The following is a 19,729-nucleotide window of genomic DNA, read 5'->3' as shown; positions in this document are numbered from 1 at the left end:
ATCTTTGCGTCCAATGGTTGTTTTAGGTCTTAAATGTTGTAGGTATAAATGTATGTAGAGCACTTTGCTCACTGCCTGTTAGAGAGTAAGCACTCAATAAATGTTAGCTATTGGGGGCGCCTGGGTGTCACAGTTGGTTAAGTGTCTGACTCTTTATTTCAGCTCAGGTCATGATCTCGGGGTCATGAGATTGAGCCCCATGTCAGTCTCTAGGCTCAGCTCAAAGTCTGCTTAAGATTATCTCTCGGGGGCAGCCCCAGTGGCCCAGCGGTTTAGCGCTGCCTTCGGCCCAGGGTGTGATCCTGGGGCCCCGGGATCGAGTCCCATGTAGGGCTCCCTGCGGAGGGCCTGCTTCTCCCTCTGCCTGTGTCTCTGTCTCTGTCTGTCTGTCTCTCTCTCTGTCTCTCATGAATAAAATAAAATATTTAAAAAAAAATATTCTCTCTCCAGATGCCTGGGTAGTTCAGTCCGTTAAACACCTGTCTTTGGCTCAGGTCATGATTGCAAGTCCCTGGAAGTGAGCCCCGCCTTAGGCTCCCTGCTCAGTGGGGAGTCTGCTTCTCTCTCTGCCCATCCCCACCCCCACTTGTGTGCGCGTGCTCTCTCTCAAATAAATAAAATCTTTAAAATTTTTTTTAATTTTTAAAAAAGATTCTCTCTCTCCTTCTCCCTCCTACTTGTGCTCATTCTCTCTAAAATAAATCTTTTTAAAAAATAAAGGTTAGCGGGATCCCTGGGTGGCGCAGCGGTTTGGCGCCTGCCTTTGGCCCAGGGCGCGATCCTGGAGACCCGGGGTCGAAACCCACGTCGGGCTCCCGGTGCATGGAGCCTGCTTCTCCCTCTGCCTGTGTCTCTGCCTCTCTCTCTCTCTCTGTGTGACTATCATAAATAAAAAATAAAAAAAATTAAAAAAAAATTAAAAAAATTAAAAAAAAAATAAAGGTTAGCTATTATTATTTTTAAAGTTTTAACCATAAATCTAACCATGTTAGCTATTACTGTTATCTGGGTGGTACCTTAATATCACTCCTAAACTCCAGGCCCATATATTTAACACCGTTACATATTCTACTCACTCCTCTTCACCCACAGGTACTCCCCCAGAAATCCCACTCAGTTCATGAGCACCACATGCCACCAGCTCAATTTCCCAAACGAGAAATACAAGCAACAGTTCTCCACATCTTCTGTCCCCCTTCTCTATCCCCATTCCATTCAATCTCATTAATTCACTCGGCAAACATTTAGTGAGCACCCTGGCACTGTGCAGGTTCTAGGGATAAACAGGTGAAGACGACAGGCTCTCCAGGAGGTTAGGCACAGTAGAAAATGTGGGCGAGCAATGTATAAAGAAATGAGATGAGAAAAGCTTGGGGTAAAGGGTATAAGAAAAACAAGCAGCATGCCAAGACAGAAACAATGGTGTTATTTCTGACAGGGGTCAGGAATGGCCTTTCCGAGGAAGTGACATTTAAGCTAGATCTGAATGTCAGGAAGAAGCTGGCTGTGATAAGTTGGAGGAACAGAGGGACAGCAAATGCAAACATTGAAGTGGGGAAAGAAAGTTAGCATGTTCCTAGAATTGTCAGATGGCCAGTGTGATGGGGACATTTACAACACGGTCCTTGTCTTCTACGTCTATCCAGGGAGAGACAAAGCCTCATTTTCTTACTGCTTCATAAACTATGTGGGCCCATCTCATTGAACCAAAAGTTCAAAGAAAGGCAAAATCCACATAGGTGAGAGTAACCACAGGGAGTTTTGTGACGACACCAGCTGGCCCTCTCTAGATGAAAAGGCCAGAAACATCTGGTGGGACAAGAAGAGACCCTCCTGAAAGGAACAGCAGCACGAGCCAGTCCGAAAGAAATTAGTATGGTATGTGCTCAGATTACTGGTAGACCTGGCTGGCTCTCTAGAATGAGAAGAAAGTAGATAATGAAATGGAAATTGATTTGGGCAAAATCTTGAAAAAAAAAAGAAAGAAAAGGCAGAGGTGTTTAGACCAATTCCAAAGTCAAAATGGAGCCATTCTTGGGCTAACAGGACACGAGGAAAGCAGTGACCTAAGAACATCCTTCACATAGCCAAGAAGATGTTGCCTGGAGGAAAATGCTGGGAAGGAAGATTACTTAGGAAGTCAGCTGGGATCATAGAGGAGTGACTCAGTAAACAACCTGGACTACTAATTTGGCGGGGTGATAGGAAGAAAAGAAAGAAAAAGAAGTCCTAAGAATAAAAAGCTCCTACAAAGGAGGACTCCTTTATGATGTGGAGGCTTTTGAATGTGCCAAAGAGGCCGCATCAAAAAAGGGCTGGGGTAGGTCATCCTGGAAATGAAGGTGGCACCTGAGAATAAAAGGCAGTGAAGCTGCTGCCTCATAGAAACACGTCCAAAATGTCAACCAGAAGCAGAGGGGTAAAATTAGAGTGAGCAGAATGTTTTAGGAGAGGAAGGAGCCCCTGTGGGAAACTTACTTTAAATAAATCCAATCAATAAAAATCTAGATGTACAAAATCAGCACATAGTATGGGTGAAAGTGATTTCTGTTTTACAGAGGGGTTCATAACAAGATAAGTTTCCTTTTTTTAAAAGATTTATTTATTTATTTATTAATGAGAGAGAGAGAGAGAGAGAGAGAGAGAGAGGCAGAGACATAAGCAGAGGGAGAAGCAGGCTCCAGGCAGGGAGCCCGACATCAGGCACTGGGCTGAAGGAGGCACTAAACTGCTGAGCCACCCTGGGGCCACCCAAATAAGATTCCTTTCAATAACATTTCAATGAAATTATATAAAAATGGAGTCCTCCTTTTTAGGAGCTTGTCTGTCAAAGAGATGGGGATGTCCAGAGCCTGGGCTGCAAGCAATTAGCTGTGAGAACCCTCCAGACTTATCTCAGTTTTCTAATTAACAAAAGAAAAGAACAGGGCTAAATATGATCATTAAAGTACTTTTAGGGGATCCCTGGGTGGCGCAGCGGTTTGGCGCCTGCCTTTGGCCCAGGGCGCGATCCTGGAGACCCGGGATCGAATCCCACATCAGGCTCCCGGTGCATGGAGCCTGCTTCTCCCTCCGCCTGTGTCTCTGCCTCTCTCTCTCTCTCTGTGACTATCATAAATAAAAAAAATAAAAAAAAAATTAAAAAAAAAATAAAGTACTTTTAATATCAAAATGATTCCTCCATTGTATAAAATGAGATCAATTTGTACTTGACATCCAGCTTATACAAAGTGCTTAGCAAAGCACCTGGTAAGTGGTCAGTGAATATACTGCGCTAGTTAAAATAAAAAGTCCATGGGGTGCCTGGGTGGTTCAGTTGTTAAGCGTCTGACTCTTGGTTTCAGCTCAGGTCATGATCTCAGAGTCATGAGATCAAGCTCCACATTGGGTTCCATGTACAGCAGGAAGTCTGCTTGTGACTCTCTCTCTCTGCCCCTTCCCCTCACCAACCCCATGTGTGCTCTCTCAATTAAATAAATCTTTTTTTTTTTTTTAAAGAAAGAAAAATCAAGTCAAATAAAAAATCCATACCATGGCCTCTGAGGCCCTACTTGATGGGCCTCTGACTTCCTCCTCTCAGGATCTTAGCCCACTACACTCCATTCATAATGCCCTCTTTCTGCTCCTGGGACATAACCAAGCTTGTTGATACATCAGGTTCTTCACACTTGCTGTCCTCTCTGCCTGCAATTCTTTCTTCCCCGATGTTCGAAGAGTTGGCTCCTTCTTGACATTCAGATCTCAGCTCAAATGTACTTCCTTAGAGAGGGCCTCCCTTGAGCTAATAGATATATAGAGAATTCAGCACCCAGCCATGAATACACACATTCTTTAGAGGTGCATGAGGAACATTTACAAAAGTAGACATGAACTGCTTTAACAATCAGTATGATACAGACTAGGTTGTCCAACTGCATTTCAATGAAGTTAGAAATTAATTTTTTAAAGACGGATTTTAAAAGTATTTGGAAGCCAAATAACATATTTCTAAATGACTTTTAGAAATGCATAAAACTGAGCAATAATGAAAATAGCACACATCAAAATTGGTGGGACACAGCAAATGCCACTACTTTAAAGGGAAATGTATAGCTTTATAGACAGAAAACAAGGAAGATTTTAAAAAGACATCAGCTAAGCATTCACCCTGGAATCAATGAAATATCAAACAACTGAGACAATTAACAAAACTAGAAGCTGGTTCTCCAAAAAAAATTAAAAAGACAGAAAGTCTTGGCAGAGATGTGTGTCTAAGAAAAAGAAGCAAATAAACTAAAGAAAAAGTAAAACATAATGATAGCCACAACAGAAATTTTTTAAATATTAAGACAATTATAAACAACCACAGGCTAATAAATTTGCATGGCTTTCTCTGACTGCCCCCTACTTATTATTTTTATTGTCTATTGCCTGTCTCCTAACCCTGGAATATAAATTTCTTGAGGCAGAGATTTTTTGCCTATTTGTTTCTAGATAAACTATTTGATGAATGCAGAGATGAATGTCCCCAGTAAGCCAGTACAATTGAGGTCAGGTAATTTTTTCCCAAAACAGTACAATTGAGGTCAGGTAAGTTTTTCCCAACACAGATGTTTTGGTTTGTCTTTAGCAGATTTGCTCAGGTACAAGGACAACTGTAAAGGAATCCTGGCAAAGGTCTCTGGAATCTGATCATACCAGTGACACGGTGTTACCACACCTTGGTTATTTTTAGAGCCACTCAAAGAAAGTATGAATTTCTGGTTCAGAGGCCACAACTGTGCACACATCCTGGGTATGAAGAATAACAAAGGGGAGATCAGTTTGGTGGCAGCATAATAAGTTAAACATAGAATTACCATATGACCCAGCAAACCTCCTCTTAGGTATATACTACAAGAATAAAAAACAGGGACTCAGACTAGTCCTTGTACATATGTGTTCATTGCAGCACTACTCACACTAGCCAAAAGATGAAAGCAACCCCAATGTCCATCAACTGATAAGTAGATAAATAAATGTGATATATCCATACAACAGAATATTATTGGGCCATAAAAAGGAAGAAATAGGGCAGCCCCAGTGGCTCACAGGTTTAGCGCTGCCTTCAGCCCAGGGCGTGATCCTGGAGACCCGGGATCGAGTCCCACATCAGGCTCCCTGCATGGAGCCTGCTTCTCCCTCCGCCTGTGTCTCTGCCTCTCTCTCTCTCTCTCTCTCTCTCTCAATCTCAATCTCTCTCTCTCTCTCTCCCTCTCTGTGTGTGTGTCTCTAATAAATAAATAAAATCTTTTTTTTTTAAAGGAAGAAATATTGATGTGGATGAACCTCAAAAACATGATGCTAAATAAAAGAAGCCAGACATAAAATGTTGTAGGATTCCATTTACATGAAATATGCAGACTAGGTGAATCCATAGAGACAGTGAGCAGCTTAGCAGTTGCCAGGAGCTGAGAAAGAGGGAGAAATAGGGAACCACTCTTTAATGGGTGTGGGGTTTCCTTTTGTGGGGATACAAGTGATTTGGAACTAGATAAAGGTAGTGGATGCAGAACATTGTGTGTGTATCAAATGTCACTGAATTGCTCACTTTAAAATAGTTAATTTTAGGGGCGACTGGACAGCACAGTCAGTTAAGCATCCAACTTTTGGTTTCAGCTCAGGTCATGATTTCAGGTCATGAGATCAAGCCTGAAATGTGTTAGGCTCCATGCTCAGCATGAAGTCCACTTAAGACTCTCTTCCTTCCCCCCCTTCCCCCAATACACAGATGCTCTCTTTCCCTCTAAAATAAATAAATAAATCTAAAAAAAAAACCTAAAGAAAAGTTAATTTTATATTTTGTGAATACACATATATACCATACATAACACACGCCAAATATACACTTGGCCAAATGGCTGTTAAAATCAATAATTACAGCCCAACTTCACTGTCACAGTATAAGAATAAATCTGGAGATTTCCCAAAGGTTTGTTATTTCAATTTTATTATTATATTTTACTAAACAAATTTTAAAGTTTGGTTTTTATAATATATGAACATTAATTCCTTAGGAGTATCCCTATGATTGCTCACTCCACTGAACATTTGGATTTCCATTAGACGTTCACTTTAAGTTGTTCTAAGATACTTTTACCTGCTTTGCCAGAATAGCAGTTGATATTCTGTTGATAGTGATGTTGCCATAAAATGACCAAATTTCCTCCCTTCTAGGTTCTATATCATCCTGGTAAAGACATGTCCTCCTCAACTTCTGTATGCAGAAACTAAGTTGATGATGATGTAACTTCATGGAAATGATCCCATAAACTGAATCTCTACATACTGTTTGAAGATACTTTCTGAATATTCTCAAGAGTAAATTATAGATTTTCTTCACTCATATTTTAAATTTCTAATATCCTTAGGCCTTTACTCTTTTTTTTTAAAAAATTGTATTTATTTGTTTTAGGAGAGAAAGAGAGGTGGGAGAGGGTCAGAGGAAGACTCTCAAGCAGGCTCCCCATTGAGCATGGAACTGCACACAGGCCTTGATTCTGTGACCCTGAGATCATGACCTAAGCTGAAATCAAGAGCCAGACATTCAGTTGAGCCACCAAGGTGCCCCTAGGCCTTTATTCTTATTCAAATAATTACCCGGTCACCAAAAATCTCTAATAGTCTGTCCATCAATTTTTCTATTAAACTATTCGAGAGTTCTTAGTTATTATTTTGAAAAATAAAATCATTCCAATCATTATTTTACTTTAGTTATAAATCTAAGTGTATATTTTAACTACTGGTAAGGGGCACCTGGGTGGCTCAGTCGATTGAGTGTCTGCTTCAGCTCAGGTCATGATCCCAAGGTCCTGGGATCAGGCCCCACATCAGGCCACCTGCTCATCAGGAAGCCTGCTTCTCCCTCTCCTGCTCCCCCTGCTTGTGCTTTCTCTCTCTCTCTCTGTCAAATGAATAAATAAAATCATAAAAAAATAAATAAACAAACTATTGATAAAATTTCAACATATAAAGAACCTAAGGAGACTCTTTTCACTCGTTACAACTAGAATGCTCACCTACATTCAAAAGTGAATATTAATATATTAATAGCATTGCAATAACAAGCCTCATTCATACTACTGATATCAATACTCTGGAGACAGTGGTTACACTGGTTATGCAATCCCACATTCATTGGTGGCATACAAATTCAGAGAGGCCAGAAAAGATTTGAAGTAGTCATATGACTACTTCGGTTTCCAGAGGCTGAGACCAAAACCAAAGCCAAATGGCAGATTTGGACCAAACAGAAGGCTGATGTCAATGGGTCCCACCCCTAATAAAGAGGCTCATTGCAAGGACCAGGAGATGAGCCTTCTGGATAATTTTCAGGATAGGAAAAGAGGCAACATTTACCCTCAGCTGACTCAAAAAAATGACAGCAGTTTCTCCCCCCACTTCCCATTTAATTTCCTACTGACTGATAGAGAATTGACAAAACCAGAAAAGGGGGGGAGCAACTGAAAAGATAAGGTGCCACCCTCCACAAACACTTCCTATTGGTTGAGTTAACCCATAGGGCACACCATACACCTCACGTATCTCAGACGTCTCACATCACACACACCTAAGACTTGATAGTTATCCTACTACTCAGATACATAGTTTTCAGGGGCTACACTTAAGGATAGAAAAGACCTGGGAAAATTCCAAGGGAAAGCTTTGTGGTTTGCTTACATGAACTTAGAGATTATTGCTATCTGCATCCAAACAACAGGAATTCAAAGTGTTACCATCAGGTCGTTGTTTTTGGAATCTGACGTGTCCTTCCCTCTGTGCTTTCATTCTCTTAGCCACCAATTATTACCAAAAGAAATCTCTTATGACAGGGCCATAATAATGACGAAAAGCAACATTTCCGGGGTGCTTCGTCAAACACTAATGAGATGGAGCTTTTACTCAACTGTAAAATGGGATTCTGAGTATCACTCACATGTAGGTGGTTTTTGGAATAAGTGCTATATTTCTTTTGCCAAAGAAACCTGGATTCCATTGTGTTGGATTTAGATCTGCTAGAGGCTGTTCACTTGGCTAATAAGATACAATAATCATCAGTGGCTGGAAAAGATTAACACATAGTCTGTGTATTCCAGAAAACTATGTTTTCACTAGAGAACAAAGTAGATAGGTTTTCATAATGAGACAAGTTATATAAAAAGTACACCCCTGATGCTTTTTGCTGTTGCTATTGTTTTGTTTTGCTTCATCATTAGACTTCCAAGTAAGCTTCAAGTTATTTGATGTAAGAGCAGGAAAAGTCAGGTTTAGAGGCCATTATTTCCTAGAGAGCATCCATGCTTTTTGCAACAGCCCTTTCTGTTTTTTAACAGATCAGATTCAAGTTTAACCAGTACAAATACCTTAAGAGTGAAGCTTGGGGTGGAACCAGGGGTGGGGCATGTAAGCAGTGTTGGTGACCTGTGGGGGCTTGTCTCAGAATCCATGCTATATATATATACAATAGAATATTACTCAGCCATCAGAAAGGACGAATACCCACCATTTGCTTCGATGTGGATGGAAGTGGAAGGTATTATGCAGAGTGAAGTAAGTCAATCAGAGAAGGACAATTATTATATGGTTTCACGCATATGGAGAATATAAGAAATAGTGAAAGGGATTATAGGAGAAAGGAGGGAAAATGAGTAGGAAAAATTAGAGAGGGTGACAAAACATGAGAGACTCCTAACTCTGGGAAATGAACAAGGGGTAGTGGAAGGGGAGATAGGCAGGGGGATGGGGTGACTGGGTGACAGGCACTGAGGAGGGCACTTGACGGGCTGAGCACTGGGTGTTATACTATATGTTGGCAAATAGAACTTCAATTTAAAAAATATATATATATATATAATAAAGAAATACAATATTTGTCAGATAAGTTAAAAAAAAAAAAAAAGAATCCATGCTATTGTGAGTCTTCCTGAAGCTAGGTGACTTAGTCCTTCCAAGGCCTCCAACTTACCTGTTTTCCAGGGGACTTCCCCAGTTTTAGTACTAAAAATCCCATCTCAGTCCCAAGGAAACCTGGATGGTTATCACCTAAGGATGTCCTCCCTTGCTTTAAGCTGTACCGATACATCCTGAGCGGGATTCAAACCACTGTAAACTTTTCAAGTTAAACCTCTGTGCTTTGTAGCCTTTGTCGCTTTACATCACCTACCACAGTATCTTTTTCTACCACTGAATAGGATTCCCATCTAGTTCCACAAAGTCATCATTAAATGAGGCAAACATTCCTACTTTGTTAAAAATCTTTATTTTCCCACTTATTTTTTAAGAGAAAAAAATCTGTGGTCCCCGGGTGGCTCAGTGGTTGAGTGTCTGCCTTCAGCTCAAGATCCCAGGGTCATGAGATAAAGTTCCACATCAGGTTCCCCACAGGGAGCCTGCTTCTTCCTCTGCCTGTGTCTCTGCCTCTCTCTGTGTGTCTCTCATGAATAAATAAATAAAATATTTAAAATAAAAAAGAGAAAAAAATCCTGGAGCACCTGGGTGGTGCAGTCTGTTAAGCATCTGCCTTTGGCTCAGGTCATGATCCTTACAGGTCCTGGGATCAAAGCCTGTGTTGGGCTACCTGCTCAGCAAGGAGTCTGCTTCTCCCACTCTCTCTGCCTCTCCCACTGCCACATGTGCACGCACTCTCTCTCTTGCTCTGTCATTCTCTCTCAAATAAATAAATAAAAATAAAATCTTTTTTAAAAGGAAGAAAAAATCCAAATTCACACAAATGATCTTGGATTTTTTTTAAAGCTCTCATTTTTTTCGGGTAAGAGGATTTTTTTCTGTACTTGTAAGACTTATTTTGTGGGGGGATAATCATTTATCTGATTAACTTAGCTTTGTACTTCTCCCCCAAGCCCTGGTCCCTTGCCGCGTATTTGACTGTACATAAAAAAAACATACACCAAAATCCTCCCAGAAGGAAACAAACCAAACTGTCCCGAGCTTACTAACTAAAGCTATTAATAGTAAATAAAATTCTTTGTAGCTTAATCTGAATTAAGACTCTTATGTTCAGGGCACCTGGGTGGCTCAGTCAGTTAAGCGTCTGCCTTCGGCTCAGCTCATGATCCCAGGGTCCTGGGATTGAGCCCTGCATCGTGCTCCTTGTTCAGCGGGGAGTCTGCTTTTCCCTCTCCCTCTGCCTGCTGCTCCCCCAGCAAATATTATGTTTATAATATTTCTATGGAGTTAGTAACTGTATTAGTTTCCTATTGACACTGTAACAAATTGCCACAAATTTAGTGGCTTAAAACAACACAGATATATTATTTTATAGTTCTGCAGGTCAGAAATCCAAAATGGGTCTTGCCAACTAAAATCAAGGTGTTGGTAGGGCTGCATTCTTTCTGGAGGCTCTAGGGGGAATTCACCTGTTGCCTTTTCCAGCCTCGTTCAGTGGCCCCTGGCCTCCAACTAGCAATATCGTTACTCTGACCTGTGTTGCTGTTGTCACAGGTCCTTTCTGGCTGATGCTTTGGCCCCTCCTTTCCATTTTTTTTTTTAAGGATGCTTGTGAATAAGCTCACCTGGATAATTCTGGACAACCTCCCCATCTCAAAACCCTTAATTTAATCATATAGGCAAAGTTCATTTTGTCATATAAGGTAACAAAGTCACAGGTTTCTGGGATTAGGATAGGGATCTGGAGTGGAGGCATCATTCTGCCTCCCACAGTAATTAAGACACCATCTTAGAAAGTTAACATTTTGACACTAATGGGACCATATTTTTGGGTCTTATTTTCATAAGTCTGTTGTATAATCCTTCCAAATATTTAGAATCTAATATTTTGTAAGTAAATTTGCAAAGATATTTGGTCACATTATATGCTAAGATAAGGGAACAGGACAAAACATATGGGGTTCCAATAACTATCATCTGTACAAGCAAGATTTTTCCCATTTCAAGTCAATCCCCACAATCCTCATTATCCCTTAATCTATCCCTTATCACAGCAGGCAAAAGAACCGTAAAAACATCCCACATAATATTGCACAATGATTTAGAGCAAACAAAATGACTTGACAGCATTTGAAGGCTACCTAATGAAACACTTAAGAGCAAAGACTCTAGAATCAGACAAACGTGGATTCAAATCCTGACTCTAGGGATCCCTGGGTGGCGCAGCGGTTCAGTGCCTGCCTTTGGCCCAGGGCGCGATCCTGGAGACCCGGGATAGAATCCCACGTCGGGCTCCCGGTGCATGGAGCCTGCTTCTCCCTCTGCCTGTGTCTCTGCCTCTCTCTCTCTCGCTCTCTGTGTGACTATCATAAATAAATAAAAAATTTTTTAAAAAATCCTGACTCTACTGCTTGTATGGGCTCACAAAATCTGTGGTAGCCCTCAGTGCCTACCTCATGCTTCGTGGGAGACTGAATGAAATGAAGCCTAGAAAGCATTTAACAGTGTCTTGGCTATTGTTCTCACTATCATAAAGACAATCTAATACTTGACACAGTAACATTGGTCCCTATCTGATATATAAAGAAACACATGCCAAAAATGTTACTAGCTCTAAGGATGCACAACCAGTAAATAATCATATCCCAGTGTCTGGCACACAGGACCCATTCCTGAATACCTTGTTTTCAGTGACACCAGACCTAGTCCTTACAGGTCGACCTCACAACTGTTCCATCACCTCTTGAGTTCACAGCTTTTCGCCCTATTCATCCCCTACTTTCTGTTGTTTTCCAAGGGGCGTGGTCTTTGAGGTCTTTTTTTTTTTTTTTTTAAGATTTTATTTATTTATTCATGAGAGACACAAAGGGAGGCAGAGACACAGGCCGAGGGAGAAGCAGGCTCCTTGCAAGGAGCCTGATACGGGACTTGATCCCAGGTCCCGGGATCCCGGGATCATGCCCTGGGCCAAAGGCAGATGCTCAACTGCTGAGCCATCCAGGCGTCCCATCTGAGGTCTTTTTTATGTCTGAAACCAACTGTCAAATGTGCTGGGATTTCAAAACACAGTTACAGAAATAGATCCAGTTCATCTGCAAGAATATCATACTTCCCATTTTCTGTATTTCAACAATTTGTAACCCTCCCGCCCCGAATGGGAGAGGACATCTGCAGAGCATATATTGATAAGGAATTGTATCTAGAATATATAAAGAACTCTTAAAATTTAAAGAGGCAGGGCAGCCCGGGTGGCTCAGCGGTTTAGTGCCACCTTCAGCCAAGGGTGTGATCCTGGAGACCCAAGATCGAGTCCCACGTTGGGCTCCCTGCATGGAGCCTACTTCTCCCTCTGCCTGTGTCTCTGTCTCTCTCTCTGTGTGTCTCTCATGAATAAATAAATAAAATCTTTAAAAAAAATTTAAAGAGGCAAATCACTCAATTAAAAAAAGGATCTGAACAGGCATTTCTCCAAAGATGTACAGATTGGCCAATAAGCACATATTTAAAAATTCAATATTATTAATTACGACAATGCAAATCAAATATATATACTAACATCCACATATACATATACATTTGAGTGTGGATAGATTACAGTGCATATTAATTTCTTTCAGGGCTCCTAATGAGATTTAGAAAACATTTCTCGGGGGATCCCTGGGTGGCGCAGCGGTTTGGCGCCTGCCTTTGGCCCAGGGCGCGATCCTGGAGACCCGGGATCAAATCCCACGTCAGGCTCCCGGTGTATGGAGCCTGCTTCTCCCTCTGCCTGTGTCTCTGCCTCTCTCTCTCTCTCTCTGTATGACTATCATAAGAAAAAAAAAAAAAGAAAACATTTCTGGTTAAAGGGACACCGGGCCAGATAGGGTTGAGATCCACTGATTGAGCATGGAGGATGGATTATCTGTGATTAGCACATGGCCTATTAGAAAAGAGTCAGAGTTTTGTTTTGTTTTTTTTCTATATTCCATAAGAGTTTCAGTCTCAAGGACTCCATGGGAAAAGAAACAGCAAAATTATAAAATAATGTATTCCTCACTTTTGCTCCAACTTGTTCTTTATTTAGGGGATATGCTATTTCTGGAAGTATATATAATTATACATTTGGACTCAATGTATCTGTCATTATGTTATACAGTGATGTATTTCACAATGTCTGTGTGCCAGATAAGTGAATCTTACATCTTTAAATGCCTGAACATTTCATTTAAACTTTTTTTTCCATTTAAGATACTCCTGAACAAAGAATCCAGCTTCATCTGACAGGCCTTTTATGGCTCATGACTATTGTAACAAACATCATTCTTAGCATACTATGACCAAATGGCACCCTCATGTGCATCATGATGGGCCACTCCAAGCCTCTCAAATAAGTGGCCCCAGACTGGTGAGCATTTTGGAGGTCTTGGCTCCACTTTCCAATGGGACTTATTTGTTTTTATGGGCTATGAATTTATTTATTACCACTCTCCATTATTGGTGGCTTCAGGCAGTGCCTCACACCTTTAATTTGCTGCATTCAAAAAATAAAAAAACAAGAAATAATAATAAAAAAATAATAATTTGCTGCATTCACATAAACATTTAATGCCCATATTACTGGTGTAATACATTTTTCACCTCTTAGAATCTAGCACCATAGCTAAAGTCTTTTCAATTCCAAGTTTCAGAGCCTACTAGCTTAAGAGGGAAAGCAATGAACATTTATCATCAGGCTATGGGGGCAAAAGTGAACCAAGGGGGCAGAAGCAGGAAACAGAAACTCAGCAGAAAACAAAGAGGCCATTTTCTTAGTCACTTTCACCTGTGGGCCCCTTTGCCTGTCTGTTTCATTCTCTTGTTTCTGCAGACTCCTCTGCTGGGCTTCTCCAGGGATGGGACTCTGCCATTGCCGGAAGGTTACATCAACTCAATTCTAGCCATTAGTCATTTGCAGAGAACAAAAGGCTGCTTCTCTCCCAGAGCCACAGTACCAGAGGAGAGAATCAGAGTGGCCCTTTTGGGTTAGGTTCCTGTGTGGTCCAGTTGATAAGGTCCCATAGTACAAAAATGGCTACTGAGGCCACCCTATGCGAGGACAGTTTTCAGAGGAAGAGTGTTGTGATAAACTGGCTTAGTCTGCACAAAGGAATCAGATGATCCAGACGTTAGAACTTAATCTAAATTATGTTAAAACGATATGTTATAACCACCCAAGGTCTATGTAGTTTACATTAGGGTTCACTCTTGGTGTTATACCTTCTATGTGTTTGAATACATATATAATGGCATATAACCATCATCATAATATCCCACAAAGTATTTTCACTGCCTTAAAAAAATGCGCTCAGCCTATTCAACCTTTGCCTAACCTGACTCCTGGCAACCACTAATCATCTTACTGTCTCCATAGTTTTGCCTTTTCAAAATGATAGTTGGAATCATACAGTATGTAGACTTTTCAGATTGGCTTCTTTCACTTAGCAATATACATTTAAGTTTCCTCCATGTCTTTTCATGGCTTAATAGCTCATTTCTTTTTAGTGCTAAATGCCATTATATATTTATTTATCCATTTAGCTACTGAAGGACACCTTGGTTGCTTCCAAGTTTGGCAATTGTAAATAAGCCTTCTATAAACATCCCTGTGCAGGTTTTTGGGTGGACATAAGTTTTCATCTTCTTTAGGTAAATACCAAGGAGTGCTATTGCTGGATGGTATGGTAAGAGTTTCTTGAGTTTTGTTAAGTAACCTCCAAACTGTCTCCCAAATTAGCTGTAGCATTTTGCATTCCTATCAGCAATGTATGAGAGTTCCTATTGTATTATATCCTTGTCAGCATTTGTTGTTGTCAGTGCTCCAGATTTGAGCCATTCTAATAGGTGTGCATTGGCAACTCATTGTTGTTTTAGTTTGTATTTCCCAGATGACATATGATCTGGAGCATATTTTCATATGCTTATTTGCCATCTGTCTATCTTTTTTGTTTAAGGGTCTTAAGGTGTTTGACCCATGTTTAAATTGGGTTGTTTTCTTACCATTAAATTTGAAGAATTCAAATTTGAAGAATTATATATTTTAGATAATAGTCCTTTATTAGATATGTCTTTTCTAAATATTTTTTCCTAGTATTTGGCTTATCTTCTCATTAAAAATTTTTTGACTTAAATTCAATTAATTAACCTATGATGTATTACTAGTTTAAGAAGTAGAGGAGAAGTAGAGGTGATTCATCAGTCTCATATAATACCCAGTGCTCATTATATCACGTGCCCTCCTTAATGTCCATCACCCAAGTTATCCCGTCCCCTCACCCCCTTCCCCTCCAGCGACCCTTAGTTTGTTTCCTATGATTAAGAGTCTCTTATGGTTTGTCTCCCTCTCTGATTTTGTCTGATTTTTTCCTTTCTTCCCCTATGATCCTCTATTTTGTTTCTTAAATTTCACACAAGCGAGATCATAGAATTTTTTCTCTGATTGACTTATTTTGCTTAGCATAATATCCTCTAGTTCCATCCATGTTGTTGCAAATATCAATATTTCAATTTTTTGATGGCTGAGTAGTATTCCAGTGATATTTTTTTTTCAACTTTTTGAGGAACCTCTCTACTGTTTTCCAGAGTGGCTGCATTCGCTTGCATTCCCACCAAAAGTGTAAAGAGGGTTCCCCTTTCTCCGCATCCTTGCTAACATCTGTTTCCTGGTTTGTCAACTTTAGCTATTCTTACTGGTGAGGTGGTATCTCATTGTGGTTTTGATTTGTATTTCCCTGATGCTGAGGGATGTTGAACACTTTTTCATGTGTCTGTTGAACATTTGTGTCTTTTTTGGAAAGATATCTGTTCACGTCTTCTGCCCATTTCTTGGTTGGATTATTTGTTTTTTGGGTATTGAGTTTGATAAGTTCTTTACAGATTTGGGATATCATCCCTTTGTCTGATAAGACAATTGCAAATATCTTCTCCCATTCTGTCAGTTGTCTTTTGGTTTTGTCAACTATTTTCCTTTGCTGTGCAAAAGCTTTTTATCTTGATGAAGTCCCAATAGTTCATTTTTGCCTTTGTTTCCCTTGCCTTTCAAGACGTGTCTAGCAAGAAGTTGCTGTGGTGCAGCCACTATCATAGAGGCTGCTGGCTGCCCTAATGGAAATTATATAGCCCTTGGATGGTTAGTATTGATGTAGGTTCAACAGTTTAAACAAAAGTAACACTCTGGTAGGGAACGTTAACAAAAGGGATATTATGGATGTGTGAGAGCAGGTGTACAGAGGAATTCTGTGTACCTTCCGCTCAGTTTTACTGTGAATCTAAAAATGCTCTAAAAAACCAGTCTTTAAGAAAAAAAAAGAACTTAATATAAATTAAAGATAAGTTCTGTGAGGGTGCCTGAGTGGTGCAGTTGTGTCCAACTCTTGGTTTCAGCTCTGGACGCGATCTCAGGGTCATGAGATCAAGCCCTGCATCATCTCCACACTCAGCATGGAGTCTGCTTGAGATCTCTCCCTCTGCCCCTCCTACCTATGCCCTCTCACTGTCTCTAAAATAAATAAATAAATCTAAAAAAAGAAAGACACACAAACACCGTGTAAGGACCTGAGGTGCTCCCCTCTGAAGAAAGAACATGGGTCTTGGCCCCATTATTGTGTATACATATTGTGTTTTTCTGAGGCCTCTGTTATCTACTCCCTATTTTTCTTTTTCTTTTTTTTTTTATATGATTCACACACCATAAAAGCCACCCTTTTGAAATGTACAGGTTGGTGGCTTTTAGGATATTCACAGGGGTTCTGCAACTATCACCATTATGTAATATCTGGAATATTTCTTCACCCCAAACAGAAACCTCATACTCATTAGCAATCAATCCCCAGTATTCCCTTCCCCCAGCCCTATGCAACCACTAATCCACTTTCTATCTCTATGGATTTTCCTACTGTGGACATTTCACACAAACAGGATCATATAATATGTGGCCTTTTGCACCTGGCTTCTTTCACTTAGCATCATGATCTCAAGGTGCATGCATACTGCAGCATGTACCTATGCTTCCTGCCTGTTTATGGTTGAGTAATATTCTATTGTCTGGACATACCACATTTGTTCCTCCATTCATCAGCTGATAGACATTCAGGTGATCTCCATGTGTTGCCTATTATGAACGGTGTTGTAAACATTTTTGCAGAAGTTTTTGCATGAACGTATCTTTTCAATTCTCTTGAATGTATAGTACACTTAGGATTTGAATTGCTAGGTTACACGGTAATTACTTAATATTTTGAGGAGCTGCCAAACCATTTTCCAAAGGAGCTGTACCATTTTACCTTCCCACCAGCAGGGTGTGAGTCTTCCAATTTCTCCACAGCCTTGCCATCGTTCTTATTGTCCCTCATTTTAATTATAGCCATGCTAGTGGATGAAGTAGTATCTCATTGTAATCTTTTTTTTAAGATTTTATGTATTTGACGGTGTGAGAGCACAAGCAGAGGGGAGGAGCAGAAGGAGAAGCAGACTCCATGCCCAGCAGGGACCCTGATATGGGGCTCACTCCCAGGACCCTGGGATCATGACCTGAGCTGAAGGCAGACGCTTAACCAACTGAGCCACCCAGGCACCCTGAACATTTTTTTATGTTCTTATTGACCATTTGTGTATCTTCTTTGTAGAAAGGTCTATTCAAATATTTTGCCCATTTTAAATTGGATTGTCATTTTACTGATTAAAAGTTAAAGAACTCTTGGTGCACCTGGCTGGCTCAGTTGGTAGAGCACACAACTCTCAATCTCAGGGCCATGAGTTTAAGCCCCACACAGTGTGGAGCCTCATTTTTAAAAAGCGGGGGGAGGACACCTGGGCGGCTCAGTGGTTAAACTGTCTGCCTTCGGCTCCAAGCATGATCCTGGAGTCCTGGGATCGAGTCCTCCCGCATCGGGCTCCCTGCATGGAGCCTGCTTCTTCCTCTGCCTGTGTCTCTGCCTCTCTCTCTCTCATGAATAAATAAAATCTTTTAAAAAATAAATAAAAATTTAAAAAATTAAAAGAATAAAAAGTTAAAGGTTCTTACTTAGGATACTTAAGTACTAGACCCTTATCAGATACATGATTTATAAATATTTTTCACATACTTTGAGTCGCGTTTTCATTTTCTTGGTGTCTTTTGAAGCACAAAAGCCTTAAATTTTAACTACTTTTCATTTTGTCACCTGTGCTTTAGGTGCCATGTCTAAAAAACCACTGCCTAATCCAAAGTCACAAATATTTACAACTATGTTTTCATCTGAGTCTTATAGTTTTGCTTTTACACTTTGTCTTTGACCCATTTTGGGTTAATTTTCATATGCAGTGAGAGACGGGTCCAACTTCATCATACGTATATGGATATCCAGTTGTTCTGACACCATTCATTGAAAAGACTATTCTTTCCTCATTGAATTATGTTGGCACCTTTACTGAAAATCCGTTTTTAAAAACTAAATTCCCATGATTGTTCAATAACTGACTACAGTCAAGCATATGACAAATACGCAACTGAACGTAATTAAGATGTGGTATGTGAAAAGTCCCAGCTATAATCAGCATTTACTTTTACTTTATACAAACTAAGATTACTCTGGCTAGTACACTGGATATATTCACTATCTTGACTGGTGATGGTTCCATGGACGTGTGTGTGTGTGTGTGTGTGTGTATATACACATATATATGTCAAACTTATAAAACTGTATACTTAATTTTTATTTTTTTAATTTTTTTTAATTTTTATTTATTTATGATAGTCATCAGAGAGAGAGAGAGGCAGAGACATAGGCAGAGGGAGAAGCAGGCTCCATGCACCGGGAGCCTGACGTGGGATTCGATCCCGGGTCTCCAGGATCGCGCCCTGGGCCAAAGGCAGGCGCTAAACCACTGCGCCACCCAGGGATCCCTGTATACTTAATTTTTAAAAGATTTTTTATTTATTCATTTGAGAGAGAGCACAAGCAGGGGGGAGGGGCAGATGGAGAGGGAGAAGCAGGCTCCCCGCTGAGCAGGGAGCCTGGTGCAGGGCTCTACCCCAGGACCCTGGGATCACAACCTGAGTTGAAGGCAGAAGACCAACACACTGAGCCACCCAGGCACCCCTAAAATTCTACACTTTAAATATGTGCATTTTTTTGCATGTCAATTATACCTCAAGAAAGCTATTTTTAAAAATACATAAAGGGCAAGAATGTAAATGAAATCACTTTCTTTTCCTCATCATTTTTCATGATCAGTTTCTCTCATTGGTCCTAAGGATATAATACCACCTAGTAATTTAAGAAAACTTACTTAGATATTTCTTTTTAACCTGCTTTGTCCCAAAACACAAGCAAACTATTTAAGATTTTATTTTTAAGTAATCTCTACACCCAATGTGGGGCTTGAACTCATAATCAATCCCAAGACCCAGAGTCACATGCTTACTGAGTGAGCCAGGCAGGTGCCCCCAAAACACACACAAACCATTTAAATTTGAGATTTGTATGGCTGAGACCATCTCATTACTATAGGATAAATATTAACAAGAGCTGGAACTGAGTTTTAGATCTTAAGGAAAGCATTTTTAAATCACCTTCCAATGAGAATTTAGCAACTGTATTTTCCTTTTCTACACAGAATTTAAGCCCCTCAGCTGCATCAACCTGCATTTTGGCAGAGACTTCATCTGCCTGTTCACCTGCATGTCCGTAGCATCAAGAATACTGCCAAGCACACAACAGGCCCTCAGTGGGTATGTCAAATGAATGAATAAAATCCCACTTAACCTGTCACCACTTTTTCCTAGGACCATTTTAAACTGAGGCAG

This window comes from Vulpes vulpes, chromosome 10 (assembly GCF_048418805.1).
Source record: "Vulpes vulpes isolate BD-2025 chromosome 10, VulVul3, whole genome shotgun sequence".
In the NCBI taxonomy this organism is placed as follows: domain Eukaryota; kingdom Metazoa; phylum Chordata; class Mammalia; order Carnivora; family Canidae; genus Vulpes; species Vulpes vulpes.
Note: the sequence above shows the minus strand (reverse complement) of the source record.